At 37.3% G+C, this 17,631-nt stretch overlaps 1 pseudogene; it reads left to right on the forward strand.

Moving 5' to 3' along the window:
• Positions 1-17,631, forward strand: part of LOC141342527 (NACHT, LRR and PYD domains-containing protein 3-like) — a 96,873-nt pseudogene that overhangs the window by 33,800 nt on the left and 45,442 nt on the right.

Here is a 17,631-nt window from a genome sequence, read left to right on the forward strand (position 1 = left end):
ACTGCTGTCCGAAATCTGGGGTCAGTTAGCCGATGCTCTCAACAGGCTGTCAATGAGGGTCAACAGGGCATCGAAGAAGCTATGTAAATAAACTACTGTTTTACGCCATTTACGAGTCACAAAGTAGCTCCACACTTCATCGGTAGACTTCCAAGGGCCCTGACATTTAAAACGAGACATTGAGAACTCAGAAAAGCACCGGTAGTTTATTTACGAGAAGATTTATACAGACAGTAACTGCAAGAAGTTTAGCGGCCGTCGCCATCTTGAATGTAGTCACGATAAGTCGAGTGTCAGATGAAAAGAACGATTGGATAGGGATACGATTGGATCCCCTAAAGGTTCCTAAATGTTAATAATAATAAAAAACTGTTAATAATTGGTTACACAGAACTTTATTACGGAAATTTAGCACCATATACGACAGCCTACTTGCTGCACAGTCTAAAACTTTTGTTAGGCCACCTTATTTTGCAGGGCTTCCTAACAAGGTTAATTTAGTTTTGCTTTTTTAAATTAGTTTTATTTTAAATAGAGATCACGATTTCCTAGCAATTCTAAACTAAGCAAAATAATGTGAGACAAAATATTAAATGCTTCAGTCTATTAAAAAGTGTTTATTTCATTTGAATGAATTATTAATAATTTAAAGGTTGTATCAGCGATTTCTAGGCTGAAAAACAAAGTGTCAATTTCAGCTGATCTTTCTTCACGATCCGCTCGCTGCCTGCCCCATAAATTGTCTGTGAAAAAACCGCGTCTCTGTGGTCAGCCTACGGTCCGAGATATGCCAAAAAAACAATCGGCACTACCAAACTTTCCACACATAAACAAACATTGTTCCAACCAATCAGCGTCAGGGGTTTGGTGTTGTGGACTTTCCTACTGGTGCAGGGATGTGAGGGAGGCGGAGCGAAAGTCCACAACACCAAACCCCTGACGCTGATTGGTTGGAACAATGTTTGTTTTTCTGTGTAAAGGTTGGTAGTGCCGATTGTTTTTTTGGCATATCTCGGACCCTAGGCTGACCAGAGAGACGCGGTTTTTTCACAGACAATTTATGGGGCAGGCAGCGAGCGGATCGTGAAAAAAGGTCAGCTGAATTTGACACTTTATTTTTAGGCTAGAAATCGCTGATACAGCCTTTAATACATAATATTTAAAAAAGAATATATTTAATACACCAATCTTTTATATTAAATTTATGAAAAAGTGGTTTGAATGAAAAAATGATTTGCTCACAAAAACATAACTGGATGAACCTGCGTTTTTGAATCAATCTCTAGTAGTCAATGACAAATACATGTTTTAACAGTTGTTTCCATCTAGTGGTGAAACAAAGCAATCGACACAAACATTACTTGAAGCGCCAACATTACTTGAAGCGCCAATTACTTTCAAAAAATGACGTGCTCTGTTTTGATCTCTACCATAGACATCACATCAGTGTTTATATCCAAACTATGACCTTTAATCAGAATATTGCTGTGATAATATTAACGACTGGGTATTTGAAAAGACTGTTTGTGAAAGTTTTTTTTTTTTTTATACATAAACATGACCGCTATCTGTCAGCGGCAGTCCAAATATAGATTTGAATGTTCTGGTAAGTCTTTTCAAAGGTTTAACAGATATGAGGAATCGTTGTCATTTACAGATGATCGCATGGGTTTTTTAACTTTTGAATCTCTATCATTATTATTTATTTATTTTTATATTTTTGGTTGGTGTTGAATCTGTGGCGGTAGGAATTTAATCTGTGGCGCATGTGTGGGAAACACTGTATCCACACCACATGGCACTGGCCACCCATTTAACACTTTTGGGAAGATGTCACTGAATCCCTATCCCACCTCCTGGACTCTGTCGCATCCCATTCTCCCCTTGACTCTGTTATTTCCTGATTGAGAGTTGATAGATCCCCCAGTAGACAAACAAAAGGATGATACTCATAGCTCTAGCCATCGCCAAGAAAACATCCTTAAACACTATTCACAGAAGACATTTTATTAATTTTTATTATTATTAATATCATAGAAACATTGAGCAGTAATGAGATAATACTGATGGGAGGATGTTTTGAATGGACGGTAACAGTTTAATGCAGATCATAACACTGAATATACATAATTAAAAATGTTATAAATATAAATAAAATAAAACTGCACTCAACAAATAGCACTCATGTATTTAATGCAGCACCTCAGTTTAAGTTTACATACATAAACATATAGTAATCTGGCCTTGAATGGAGAAAAACATGACACTGACACAGAAGCTAGGATAGGTGTGGTGTGTGTTGGGTATGGGTCATTAGTACTTTTGTCTTTTATATATCTACTATTGTGATTATATCAGTATTATTATTATTATTATTGATATTTCTGTTACCATCATCATAAAATCTTATTGTTATCATTATCTTTAGTATTATTATTGTTGTTGTTACTTCTATTTTTTCTAAACATGCTTATACTACTTCATCTTCATTTCATTGCTGTTTTTTTGATTTGTCTGTTTTTGAATAAGCTGTCAACAAAACATTGCCTAACTTTTTACGAATGAGTTAAACACGTTAATTGCCAATCAATGACTAGTTTACATGTGCACGAATAATGTGATTATTTCCAATAATCAGAGCAAGGACTTAATCACATTATGATGTTTACATGTCAAGAGCAAAGCTCATGTACAACAGCGATCAAAACTAAAGTCCAAAACCTAAAGTTTTCAACACGTATGTATTGAAACACTTAACCTCTTCCACCAGGAGGTGGCCACAACTGCAAGTTTAAAAAGTATTTATCATTAAATCATTCATTCAGGAGATTCTAATAGTGAAAAAAACTTTAAATTTAGTTTGCTTAAGTCTTAAAAATATATATTCAATAAACATTTTATCAGAGCCACTAGTAAATTAAGTCATTTTGTTTAGAATTGGTCTACTTAGAATTTTTCTTTCTTTAAAATTGTGACACAATTTTGATCTCCAATATAAAAAAAACTTTCAATTTATCATGCAGCTTTAGTTTACATGTTTATTACTGCATACAATTCATTAAAATAAAAGTTTAATTTCATAAAGTACAAGCTGATATCAAAATGATACCTACATTTTTTTTTTTTTTTTGCATTTGAATAAAATACTGTTTTTCCTATATATTTCATTGAGGATGTCTTTAAAAAAGTAAAAAAAAAAATTGTGTCAGGCTGTTGTCTCGTCACACCCCTATAAACTACATAATCTATCTGATAAATTGACATTAATATGGCTGTTTGTTTTGTTCTCTTCACAGACTGTGTGGATGTAAACTCACTGCTCAGTCCTGTGAGAGTTTGTCTTCAGCTCTACAGTCCTCAAACTGCCTCCTGAGAGATCTGGACCTGACTAACAATGACCTGCAGGATTCTGGAGTGAAGCTTCTTTCTGAAGGACTGAAGAGTCCAAACTGTCAGCTGGAGATACTGAGGTAACTGGTTTTCCATCAAATAATTAACAAAATGCTACCACAATAAATGGCCATTGATTTTTGTCAACAATCTGCTGTCAATGCAATGCCAGAACAAGAGACAACATTCCCAGATAGCATCCGGATGTGGGCCACCTTTGGCAAAAATGTGTCACAATCGACAAAGACTAATCAGGGTATAAACTAAATGTGGTCCACATATGTTTCAGCAAATGTGGCCCAGGTATATTAACATGTTTCTGGGCCCAATATATCATAAAACAGATGAGGGCTACTTCTGGTTTGGATGTAGCACTGGATAATAGAAATAAACTTTTTAAACTGTAAATAAGGCCTAAACAATTTTAATAGAATTTGGCAACTTTTAGTAGGATGCAACACAGTTAGAGTGATAGTTCACCCAAAAATGAAAATTTGATGTTAATCTGCTTACCCCCAGGGCATCCAAGATGTAGGTTACTTTGTTTCCTCAGAAAAACACAAACGAAGATTTTTGTGCTGTCTGCCAGCCTTATCATAGACGTGGATGGGAACCAAACCTTTAAAAGTAAACAAAAACATGCACAGACAAATCCAAATAACACCCTGCGGCTCGTGACGATACATTGATGTCCTAAGACACGAAACGATCGGTTTTTGTGAGAAACTGAACAGTATTTACATCATTTTTTACCTTTGATACACAGCCATGTCCATCTGTCAGGAGCACGAGTTTGGCATCAGTCACGTCACATGTGTAGCGCTTCTGACGTAGAATACGCAAACGCCGGAACCCATCTGTCGCATGTATACGACACTCATTGTTTACACATGTGTTACAATACATACAGTGCACAGAGATTGTGGGTATAGCGGCCAGAGGCTGTGATAGCGGCTATACAAAATGGTAATTACTTGCGCGTATCCTGGTTGTTGAAACCTTTTTAAAGCTAAAATATTACGTTTGCTTGTGCAAACTCATCTGGGATGACTTTTCACTGATTTCCCCTTACAGAGTTTACGTATTCTACGCCAGAAGCGCGTGCTCATGTGACGTGACTGATGCCAAACTCGTGCTCATGACAGATGGATGTAGCTGTGCATCAAAAGTAAAAAATGATGTAAATACTGTTCAGTTTCTCGCTAAAAAACTAATTGTTGTCATTGTCTACAGTAGTGATCAAAACTAAAGTATCTCAACACTTATGTATTATAACACTTACCTCTTCCTCCAGGAGGTGGCCACAACTGCACATCTAAAAAAGTATTTATCATTGAATCATTCATTCAGATGATTCTAATAGTGAAAAAAACTCTATTAATTGAGACTCTGACTCCTTTTTATTAGTTTGCATATAAAGTACTGAGCAAAAGTTTTAGGCCAATAGGATTTTCACCAAAACCAAAAAGGTTTCAAGTCAGTTATTTCTATCTTTTGCTGTAGTGTCTGTAGGAAATATCAGTTTGCATTTCCAAACATTCATTTTGCCATTAATTGTACAAATCCAGAGAGATTTTAGTTTGCACAAGGAGTCTGACAACAGCCAGTGCTCCACACAGAGATCTGATCTCATCCTCATCCAGTCTGTCTGGAATCACATGAAGAAACACAACAAACGGAGACAATCCTAGTGGCCTAAAACTATTGCACAGTACTGTATATATTTTTTTAAACTTAAGCAATGAACATTTAGTCAGAACTACTAGTAAATTACGTTATTTTGTTTAGAATTTGTCTAATTAATTTTTTTTTTCAGAATAATGAGAAAATTTTGATCTCCAATTTAAAAAAATAAATAAAAAACTTTCAATTTATCCAGAATCATGCAGCTTTAGTTTACATGTTTATTAGTACATACAATTAATTAATATAAAAGTTTTATTTCATAAAGTACAAGCTGATATCAAAATGATACCTACCTTTTTTTTTTTTTGCATTTTGTGTTTTTCTGTTGAATAGAATTTTGTTTTTCCTATATATTTCATTGAGGATTAAAAAAAAAAGTTTACAAATATTGTCTCGGGCTGTTCTTTAACCAAGTCTTGTGTCTCGTCTCGTGGGATAAGTGTCTCGTCACACCCCTATAAACTACATAATCTATCTGATAAATTGACATTAATATGGCTGTTTGTTTTGTTCTCTTCACAGACTGTGTTGGTGTAAACTCACTGCTCAGTCCTGTGAGAGTTTGTCTTCAGCTCTACAGTCCTCAAACTGCCCCCTGAGAGATCTGGACCTGACTAACAATGACCTGCCGGATTCTGGAGTGAAGCTTCTTTCTGAAGGACTGAAGAGTCCAAACTGTCAGCTGGAGATACTGAGGTAACTGGTTTTCCATTAAATAATTAACAAAATGCTACAACAATAAATGGCCATTGATTTTTGTCAACAATCTGCTGTCAATGCAATGCCAGAACAAGAGACAACATTCCCAGATAGCATCCGGATGTGGGCCACCTTTGGCAAAAATGTGTCACAATCGACAAAGACTAATCAGGGTATAAACCAAATGTGGTCCACATATGTTTCAGCAAATGTGGCCCAGGTGTATTAACATGTTTCTGGGCCCCCAATATATCATAAAACAGATGAGGGCTACTTCTGGTTTGGATGTAGCACTGGATAATTGAAACATACTTTTTAAACTGTAAATAAGGCCTAAACAATTTTAATAGAATTTGTCTACTTTTAGTAGGATACAACACAGTTAACTGATGCAGGCTGATCTGGATATGAGTCTTAAGAAGGCTACATAACTAGCAATTTAGTTTTGAAACATGCTTTTAATGGCATTTTTTAATATTTGTACAGTGTAGCAAAAAATAAATAAATGGGTATAAACACTCATTGTCTACAGTAGCGATCAAAACTAAAGTATCTTAACACGTATGTATTGTAACACTCACCCTCTTCCTCCAGGAGGTGGTCACAACTGCACATCTAAAAAAGTATTCATCATTGAATCATTCATTCAGATGATTCTAATAGTGAAAAAAACTCTATTAATTGAGACTCTGACTCCTTTTTATTAGTTTGAATGTAAAGTACTGAGCAAAAGTTTTAGGCCAATAGGATTTTCACCAAAAAAAAAAAAGGTTTTAAGTCGGTTGTTTCTATCTTTTGCTGTAGTGTGTCTGTGGGAAATATCAGTTTGCATTTCCAAACATTCATTTTGCCATTAATTGTACAAATCCAGAGAGATTTTAGTTTGCACAAGGAGTCTGACAACAGCCAGTGCTCCACACAGAGATCTGATCTCATCCTCATCCAGTCTGTCTGGAATCACATGAAGAAACACAACAAACCGAGACAATCCTAGTGGCCTAAAACTTTTGCACAGTACTGTATATTATTTTTAAAACTTAAGCAATGAACATTTAGTCAGAACTACTAGTAAATTACGGTATTTTGTTTAGAATTTGTCAAATTAATTTTTCTTCAGAATCATGAGAAAATTTTGATCTCCAATTAAAAAAGAAAAGCTTTCAATTTATCCAGAATCATGCAGCTTTAGTTTACATGTTTATTACTGCATACAGTTAATTAAAATAAAAGTTTAATTTCATAAAGTACAAGTTGATATCAAAATGAGACCTACATTTATTTATTTATTTATTTATTTTTTTTGTGTTTTTCAGTTGAATAGAATACTGTTTTTTCCTATATATTTCATTGAGGATTTCTTTTTTAAAAAGTTTACAGATTTTGTTTCGGGCTTTTCTCGTGAACCCAGTCTCGTGTCTCGTCTCGTGAGATAAGTGTCTGGTCACACCCCTATAAACTATATAATCTATCTGATAAATTGACATTAATATGGCTGTTTGTTTTGTTCTCTTCACAGACTGTGTTGGTGTAAACTCACTGCTCAGTCCTGTGAGAGTTTGTCTTCAGCTCTACAGTCCTCAAACTGCCCCCTGAGAGATCTGGACCTGACTAACAATGACCTGCAGGATTCTGGAGTGAAGCTTCTTTCTGAAGGACTGAAGAGTCCAAACTGTCAGCTGGAGATACTGAGGTAACTGGTTTTCCATTAAATAATTAACAAAATGCTACCACAATAAATGGCCATTGATTTTTGTCAACAATCTGCTGTCAATGCAATGCCAGAACAAGAGACAACATTCCCAGATAGCATCCGGATGTGGGCCACCTTTGGCAAAAATGTGGCACAATTGACAAAGACTAATCAGGGTATAAACTAGGCTTGCCACGATTGACGGTGTTGACGGTGTTACCGGTTTTAAGACGCAACACCGGTGTCATCACATTTCCACCGTGACACCGTCCCCACATTTTTTAATTTTTTTTTTTTAAGTATTTGTTTTTTTTTTTATGAAATGTTTATTTGAATTAAATGGAAAATATAATTCTAAATAATTTACTTAAGACGAGAGAATGCACTGTAATTAAAAACTGAACATAACAATGCATCATATTTCATTTATAACCTGAGGAGAATGAGAGGAGTCGAGTTTACAGAAAGAGAATAGCGGACAATTTAGTGTCAAAACTAGGGGTGTAAAAATTAATTGTTTTTACGATGCAGACAAGGACGATTCGTTATTGGTTCAGTAATAGACCATAACCAGTTATAACAGACTCAGTCCCGGTGCCAGCACACGCGACACAGGGGGCTTGTATGATTTTCCGGGAGGGGGGGTTGGGCTAACGAGCGGAGTAGGCTACTCTATAAAATAAGTCTTCAGATTTTAGCTGAAAGGATTATTACCACTTTATTTACACACGGTGTCCATTATGGCCCTAATTATGACGAACTAATAAACATCAGTGTGTATTTAACAAATGTCTTTTTTTGTTAGTAATTCTTTAAAAGATTGAAACATTATTTGTATTTGGTTGAAAAGAACTGAGCGCGTCCATCTCAGCACCGTTTTACAAAAATATAACGTTTTGTTGATATTGTGAGTGTACATAAATAATAATAGTACACATTTTGCCGTTTTGAATAATGTAGTACTTTTATGTTTATCAGCAAAAATGGTGTATTTCAGGTTTCCACTGTTATTAAGCAAAAATGCAAGTGATTAATTGCGTTTGAGCTTCCATGTCCAGCTGCAAAGCCTGCTTTCGCTTTCACTCTCTGCAGAAACGATTAGATAGATGCTCTAACCGCGCACATTTATCTAGTTTAAATGTTTAAAACTTAATATTCTGAAATGCATCAAGTGTTTTATGTCTATAGATTTTATTTAATGCAAGTCGTGCTGATTTGAGAAGGCTAAATTTATCAAACATGCTCAACTCATTGCCGCTGGCCGCTTGGTCTTTAGGTCATTATTTTAAAAACCAAAAACTTGAATTTAACAAACATAAAATGTTCCAAACATATGTGTAAATTAACATAAAAAGGAAACAAAACGAAATCTATCCACTTTGCCATTAAAATCCAAAACGGAGTTATTTTATAGGCTGCAACACGAACTCTGTTCTGATAAATTGTCAGACAAGAATGGGGCTCGGGTCTGAGAGTCTCAGGCTGGGCTCGTGTAGGACTCTATTCGTCCCTTGTTTTAATTAAGATCTGAGCGGTACCTCTCGGTTTCGAATCGTATTCGGTTTAGTTTTTCGCGTTTAAAATGACTATAGCGGCGGCTTTTATAGCAAAAAATATATGGCCCTTTTCTGTGGTGGTTAAATACACTGGAGCCGCGATATAAGCTTCCCTCATGCAGACACTTTTCAGAAAAGATTATGCCGCTGTAGGTTCACACCAGTGATGCGCGGGTCAATGTATAAACAACCCGAACCCGACCACCGTTTTAACTAACCCGCCCGCAACTCGGACCGCAAAATAAAAAAAAAGAAAATATTGTACCCGACCCGCTTCCTGACCCGCATGTTTAATATTTGCGACTGACACCAGCGATTATATGCGGCTATGCAGTGGAGATGCGTTCAGTGTCAAACATCATTCGGCATTATTAGGTAATTTTGTCAAAAGAAATGTTCTTGATTACAAGAAAAATACAGATTGTTCTTGTTGTGATTTAGTTTGTCTTGCCTTTATACAGATTTAAATATATATATATATATATATATATATATATATATATATATATAAATGAATCTATATATATATATATATATATATATATATATATTGTGGCGAGGCGTCTGCCCGCCCCCCTAATTTTCATCACCACCCCGTCCCGTATTCGCCGCCCTTCTCCAGGCTCCCGACGGGAGTGGGTGTGTAGGGGAGAGGAGGGGCGTGTAATCGGCTCGGGCTGGCGGCGTGTGATGGGGACACCTGATGTAAATGAAGCCTCATCACCGCCGCTGTTTAAATCCCGAGCGCGCCTCTCCTCGGGAGACCGGTCTTTTCCCCCCCGTGCATGCACGCTGGTGTCCTCGCGGGTCCAGGAGGGGGTGAAGAGGGAATCCCGCGCCACAAGAGTTTGGAGAGCCGCCGGACCCGTGGTTCCGGCTAAGCCGCCAGAAGTCGCCACCCCAGCGCCGGACAGCTCGAGAGGGATGAGCCTGCCGGAGATGCCGCCGCCCTAGCACCCCGGCGCTAGCATGGAAAGCGCCCGCGGCCGCCGGACTCCGCCCCTCTCCTGGACCCTTCCCCTCTGAACACTTTCCCTTCCGTCACGGCGTCTCAGCACCCGAGGACACCAGATCCCCCTTTTATTTTGGACACTGTTTTACTTTATGGACTCACTTTCCCTTATTTTCTGTTTAATAAAAGCCTCTCCGAGGCCTGACGCCACACCCACTGTGTCTGTCGTGTGCCCCTCCCGCCACAGTGGTGGAGAATGCGGGCAAGGCGGGGCTTAGACAGCGCAGTGGGCAACACCTGATGACGTCATCCCCTCTCGCTCGCCAAAGCTCGTGAAGACCCGGACGGGGACGGAGAACGACGGAGACGGCCTCCCAACCGCAAAAGGGGTAAGTGAGGTTTCTTTTAGTCACTTATCCTGCGGTTGGTTGAGGCTGTCGACTAATACCGGTTTTTCTGTCCCTGTTCCGGTGCGCGGCGAGAGGGAGCGTTGCCTTGGAGAGGAATCCCCGCCCACTCCGACCGCTGGAGCCTGGATGAGGAAGGTAGTACTCCTGCGTGGGCGGCGACCTTAGGACGGGGATGTCGCTTGGGGGGGGGAATGTGGCGAGGCGTCTGCCCGCCCCCCTAATTTTCATCACCACCCCGTCCCGTATTCGCCGCCCTTCTCCAGGCTCCCGACGGGAGTGGGTGTGTAGGGGAGAGGAGGGGCGTGTAATCGGCTCGGGCTGGCGGCGTGTGATGGGGACACCTGATGTAAATGAAGCCTCATCACCGCCGCTGTTTAAATCCCGAGCGCGCCTCTCCTCGGGAGACCGGTCTTTTCCCCCCCGTGCATGCACGCTGGTGTCCTCGCGGGTCCAGGAGGGGGTGAAGAGGGAATCCCGCGCCACAAGAGTTTGGAGAGCCGCCGGACCCGCGGTTCCGGCTAAGCCGCCAGAAGTCGCCACCCCAGCGCCGGACAGCTCGAGAGGGATGAGCCTGCCGGAGATGCCGCCGCCCTAGCACCCCGGCGCTAGCATGGAAAGCGCCCGCGGCCGCCGGACTCCGCCCCTCTCCTGGACCCTTCCCCTCTGAACACTTTCCCTTCCGTCACGGCGTCTCAGCACCCGAGGACACCAGATCCCCCTTTTATTTTGGACACTGTTTTACTTTATGGACTCACTTTCCCTTATTTTCTGTTTAATAAAAGCCTCTCCGAGGCCTGACGCCACACCCACTGTGTCTGTCGTGTGCCCCTCCCGCCACAATATTTATATGTGTATATATGTATATATGTATATATATATATATGTGTATATATGTATATATGTATGTATATTAGGGGTGGAGCCGAACCCGAATACGGAATTCGGAAAGGCACAAATAGCGTGTTTTTAACGAATACTTATTTCGAACAAATACCTTAATAAATATTTGTATTCGGGAACAAGAAAAACTTTCTATCAAAAAAGCTGCGTTTCCTCAGGAGACCGCAGTCAGTGTAGCTGTTAAAAGAGGTGACTGACACAGGCTGCTCCACACAGCAACAGAGAAGACTCGGCTGGGTGAAAAAAGACTTCACTGCGTCACTATTTTTGATGAATATATTTCTGTACCTTAACTGGGTTTATAACTTTGGGAAACAGAGTTTGATCGGGAGATTATTCTATTAGGGGCTGTTCGAATGCGCGCTAAAGTTCGTCGTTATTTCAAATGTGAAATGAAAGCAACGCTCACACGGTGATACGCACTCGTTTTTTCCAGGCGCGTCCGCGCCGCATCGAGATAAATATTCTATAATCTTTGGATAAATACATCTCAACTTTTCAGAATGCCACATGCGCACGCAGGTCATGTGACAAGAACCAACAAATCAGCTTCACCCTTTCCCTTATACCATTGAAAAATGGTTGTTTAGCAGCGGCAGACGCCACGAGAAAGAAGTTCTTTCAGAAGAAGAACATTTTTATTTTTATTTTAATTCTGTCTGTTCAGCATCCTCCAACAAGGACTGGTGGTGGTGGGGTTCATAATGTTCATAATGGTATTTTATTAGTTGGTTTAACCATGGATGAGGTAATGGTTGTCATGTTATTTTTTTTTCAATGACGTTCCTTGTTACATATTCAAAAACATTAACCAATATTGCATATCAATAATTATTATAATGGATATAATTACAAAATACTTACACTATAACGTAAATTAAAAGTTAAGCGCACAAAAAAAAAAACTGGATTTTTACACTTATTTTGAATTTTACTCGAATACAAATAGAAATACAAATACTTTTACCCCCTCAACAAATACAAATACAGATACAAATACCGGCTGCTTTGCACACCCCTAATATATATATATATATATATATATATTGTTTTGCGGTGCTCAATTTCCTACACCTTCTACCTTATTTTGTTTATTCTCAGGTTAGGTAAAGATAGTCGAATCTGCCCTATCGTATAAGTAATTTTCATACTCACACCATAGGCTTCAGAAGACTCCTCCGTGGTATGTTCAATTCAAGTCTATCAATCAGAGTCTCTTGGCAGGCAGGCTTCTTGGTTATAATAAAGTATAATTTTATTGTCTATAGGTTATATAATTTACATACAAATACTACTATATAAAATAAAGAAATACAAAAGAAAATAAATTGCTATCTTAGTCGTTCGAAGACTTCAATGGCAGGTCGTCATGGCAGGTCATCTGGCACCGGAGAAGCTGTTGCAGAACCAGCATCTGATGCCCTCTTCGTACTTCAGTCTTTTATACCCAGCAGGTGCATTCCAATGTCCTTTTTGGAAATCCCCTAAGAAAGTACCTATATAACCTCTCTGCATCTTCGCATTCTTTCTTCTCCGGATTCTTCTCCTCTGCTTCACTCTACGCCTGTCTACTACAGAACACTCGACGGTAACATTTGAATTCCTCTTGGTCATTCTTTTTAGCAAAGCTCTTTCTAATACATGTTTGTTTCCTATCTATGTTCTTGCTAGTACCGGTTATAAACCTTTTCTTAATAAATGCTTTAAAACAACAAGTATGGTGTTTTACTTAATAAACTACTTTCAATAAAACGTATACAATACAAATGTGTGGTGTCTTTCTTAATAAACTACTTTCAATAAAACGTATACAATACAAATGTCTGGTGTCTTTCTTAATAAACTACTTTCAATAAAACATATACAATACAAATGTGTGGTGTCTTTCTTAATAAAGCTAACACAGTACAAGTGTTATATAGAAGAAAAGGACATACTTGCAACAGGAAAATTGCATATTTCATTAACACCCCAGTCTTGCAAGTTTGTTCTGCATCTTGAAACCCATGTATGGCATGTAACATTTCTTATTCTTGACACATTTGCTTAGTCTAGTATACACTTGTCTTGACTCCGTACCAACGTTCATTTGGAATGTGTTCATATATTGATCCACCCAGGGTCATTTGTTCTTAGGCCATATAATTTTACTTTCTATAATTTTTCCACTCACAATATCACTAGTTGGCCAAATTTTGATGTTTTGTTTTATAATTGTCAAATATTGCCCAAATTTTTGTCTCATCAATTTCCCATCAGTAATTTCATGATAACATGTTCCAATCAATTGTCCCTTAGAGTCTTCACAAATAAGCGTGCGGCTCCTTCCATTAATCAGACATGTTCTACAAATGTCAACCAATGGAATTCTGGATCTAGGTACAAATACCATCCCAGTGGCCGTCTACGTCATTCTGAAGCTCTGTCGAGACGTTTGTGTCTAGGGTGGCTGTTCTTTCATCTCCAGCAACTCCCTCAATGTTTTCATCTATGAAATAAACACTTCATCAAATTTCACTATGTTAACATCATTGGTGTACTTGCCATGCAACTCATGCGCTAAAAGCAAGTCCTCATTTAGCCAACTTTTGTGAGCACTTAAGTCATTGTACCAGTATCTGGCCTCTGGGTGGAGCAACTTCAGTTTACTCTTGCATTGTTTAAATACATCTGTACTCAGAAATGTGATCAACTTGTGTGATCTTACACAGTTTTCCATTGTTCCATCATCATCATTAAACCAGGCTATCACTTTACATCTTTTAAAGCAATTGTTACACAGATCTCCCATAACAAATCTAGTCTTCTGAATAAATAACATCTGATGATAACACATGCATTCATCTTCTCTAACAGCAATACAGTAGTTCGGATTTCGTGACAACAGTTGACCTTGCAGTTCTTTTAAACTCCTATAAAATATATTACAATTCAAAGTATCGCCATACATACTTTACTTATTTCTTTTATTCTTAGTTACAATGTTCAGTTGTTGCTAATGAACAGCATTATTCTTTCTTAGACAGAATAAATATATAATTACCATTTGGTCGAAATGATCAAGTCGTTCAAAGACAGACTCTGCAGTCATCATTCTGCTATGTGCCATATATTCTCTTCGTGTTGGCAAATTAAGTCTTGGTGTGTCCTTAAGTCTTGAAGTGTTCTGTCTTTATGTTACTAGACGTATGAGGTCTTTTAGGATCTAGGTTTGACAACACCCACTTTATCAGGTGCATGAATAGTTGAATGTAAATTAGTGTCGGGGTTATTTTACACCCTTTTTACACTTTTTCATTATCCTACAGATTCTGAAACAAATCATTCTTATCAGTTTTCTCCAAAATGATTGAAACCAACAGTCCAATTATTGTGATTAATATCACATGAAAATTACTCATGATCCACTTCAAATTTCTATAGGTACTTTTTGACATTCCTCCAAGAAATAAAAAGTTCCTTTTTCTTCGTATTTGTATTTTTTATTTTTAGAGACCTTACTCTCTTCAATTCCCCTTCTGTACCTTTAGTTTTCTCTGGGTTACTACTTTCTTTAAAATAATGTTTTTTAGCCACTGTGAAATATATGAAATGTGGGCTAGCATCTGCATATATCGCCTTATCAGTGTTAATGGTCTTGGATAGCAACCTACTAATTCCCTGATTCATATTATTTCTGTTACTATCTTTTGTTTGCCCATCATACAATTCCAGTTTCTTTTATATCATAACAATATCTCACCATCCAAAATAGTTTCAGATGAACTAATCCTTTGTTATATACAAATCACCTCTAAAACTTCTTATCAATTTATAAGCCATATTTGGCTCATCTTCTTTCCTATAGTATTCTGGAATCTCTTCAGGAATTACCCATGTGTTTATTTGTTTATCGTTCCTATCTCTTATTCAAACTATAGGTATTGGATATTCCTTCCCTAACTTCTTGTTATCATTCTGTACTCTAACTCGATACTTTCCTACTGTGGATCATTTTATTAGATCCTTAATTTTAATTGGAATTATCTTTCCATACTCACTCATTGCTACTTCTTGCAGCAAATCAAACAGCCTAAACTGTATTATCATCTGATCAGTCATCGTGTTATTCTTCGTTATCAGATTTCTCCACAACAGTGGTTGCTTTAACATTGTTTAAATTTTTACTCCTTGACTTTTAACTCCATCTCCATCTGAGAATATTATCCAATAATTGCCTTTGACTTTTGCTCTTATTCCTGCTCTATGACTATAACTCTCATCACCTCTTCACTGCCCTGCCCATATACAGCTGATCTAATATATCTCTCTGACCGTGCAAGCTTGGTTTTTAAATCTCTTATTTAATATTTCTAGTACTTTAAAATGCCACATCACATGTAATTTCCAATCACTATCTAGTCTTGGTTCATTCATTAAAATTATCGTCAGGGCATTTCTCCCAGTATTTATCTGTTATAATCTGTTATAACTGATCCGATAAAATGTTCTTCTCTCTTTTAAATACTTATAATATCCTAGAGTTAGTTTGACGTCTCTAGTAGATTCACCATACCCTCCTAGACTGAGAAATGGATTTCTTAACTTTTACAAACTTTCATATAATGTATATATTTTCGTTTGTAAACAGCTCTTTACACTCTAATGTTTTTCATTTATCTTTTCTTGTTGTTATTCATCTAAGGGTAACATTTTATGATGTTTTATGTTTAATCCTTCTTTTTCTGACTTTCAAGTGAAATCTTTGTTTATCACTAAGGTTGTCAATTTCATAGTCTGGATAAGTGGTACCTTATCCCTGTATCTCTTGATCTATTAGAGTCGCATTTCTATCGCTTTTTCTCAAACTACAAATTACTTCTATAAGTATAGCTAGTTATCATTGTTACTACAAAGTTTAGTTTGCTTAAGCAGACCTTTTTCCCTTTTCACACTATTCTGCTATATTTCCCTCTGCTCGTCCATTTTGTTTCAGTTCCCGTTATCTTGTATCATACAGCAGAAAATGGAGCCTTTCTAAATTCTTTCTTAGTCATTACTCATACGGTTCCTCCCTTCTAGCTCTGACAACTCTCCTACCTAACGGTTCACCACTTGAAGTTGTTTTGTGTGTTAAAGGACTTTTCTTTCTTTAACAGGGCTTTATTCCCCTTCTAAAAGTCCCATTAACACACCAAACATTTTATTATCCCCTTCTTTGTGGGTTATTTTCAATACATTATTCATTTGATGAATTGTATACTTACGGTGCCAGACGACCAGACCACTGCCGGTAAATATTCGTTGTTCACTCATTGCCTCTTTTTCTTGCTCTGCCATTTACTCAGACTCTAGTTTAGTGTTGAATTCTATTCTTCATTTTTCACTAAACATAGTTTCTCTTCACTTTGGTCCATCCAGAGACATATTATTATTGCTTCCTTAACTTACTAATTTCTGTCTTTCACATTTGTACACTAGAGTAAAGCTGCTCTGTTTCTTTTTATGCATTTCACTGCATTTACATTGCACTCTAGGAATAGGGTTATTTTTCTTTCTCTTGGATTTCTTTTCCAAGAATTTACTTAGTTAAAATTAAATTTCTTTTACTCCAAAATCCAGTTTCAGATGGCTCTATTGTTTGATTGCTATCCTACTCTTCTCACTATCTTATCCATATTTAGTGTTAAACTTCTAAAAAGGATAAGCTGACTTCTTATTGTCTAACTTTATTATTATTATTAGACATTATCTCTAACTTGACATTTTATTTTTTTTTCTTTCTTTGATTTTCTAAGTCACTGTAATACAAGGCTTCGTCCATATATTCATTCTATCTCACATAATTTTGATTTGATCTATAATAAGTATAATTATATACTTCACTTGCACACTGTGATTTCATTTAATTCAGGAGTACAGCATAAAGCTTTATATACAACTATATGTTTCTCTGAAAGTCAATCTTCTTACTCCCTTTGAATGAACTAAGTAGCGTAATTACATTTACACGATTGAGGTCTAAACCAACTAGTTGTCTATTCTTCTAATGCTCTTATAATCACATTTGCAGATGCCTCTTTTAAGGATTTTGCCCAAATCCGACTTGAAAATTCATCTACTGCTATCAGCATGAATTTATTTCCTGACCTTGATTTAGGATTTAAAGGTCCAGCTATATCGAATGACCATTCTTGACTAACTCTTTCTGGTGTAATTTTACCATAGTCATTTCTTATAGCTTCATTGTATCTTCTTTGCATACAATTTTTACATTTTAGTCCTATTTGTCTATATTTTTCCTCTAATTGGCAATAGTTATATAATTGTCAGATAAAACTTTGCCTATTTAGGTTTATACTGGGATTT

Source organism: Garra rufa, chromosome 9 (assembly GCF_049309525.1).
Source record: "Garra rufa chromosome 9, GarRuf1.0, whole genome shotgun sequence".
NCBI classification, from domain to species: domain Eukaryota; kingdom Metazoa; phylum Chordata; class Actinopteri; order Cypriniformes; family Cyprinidae; genus Garra; species Garra rufa.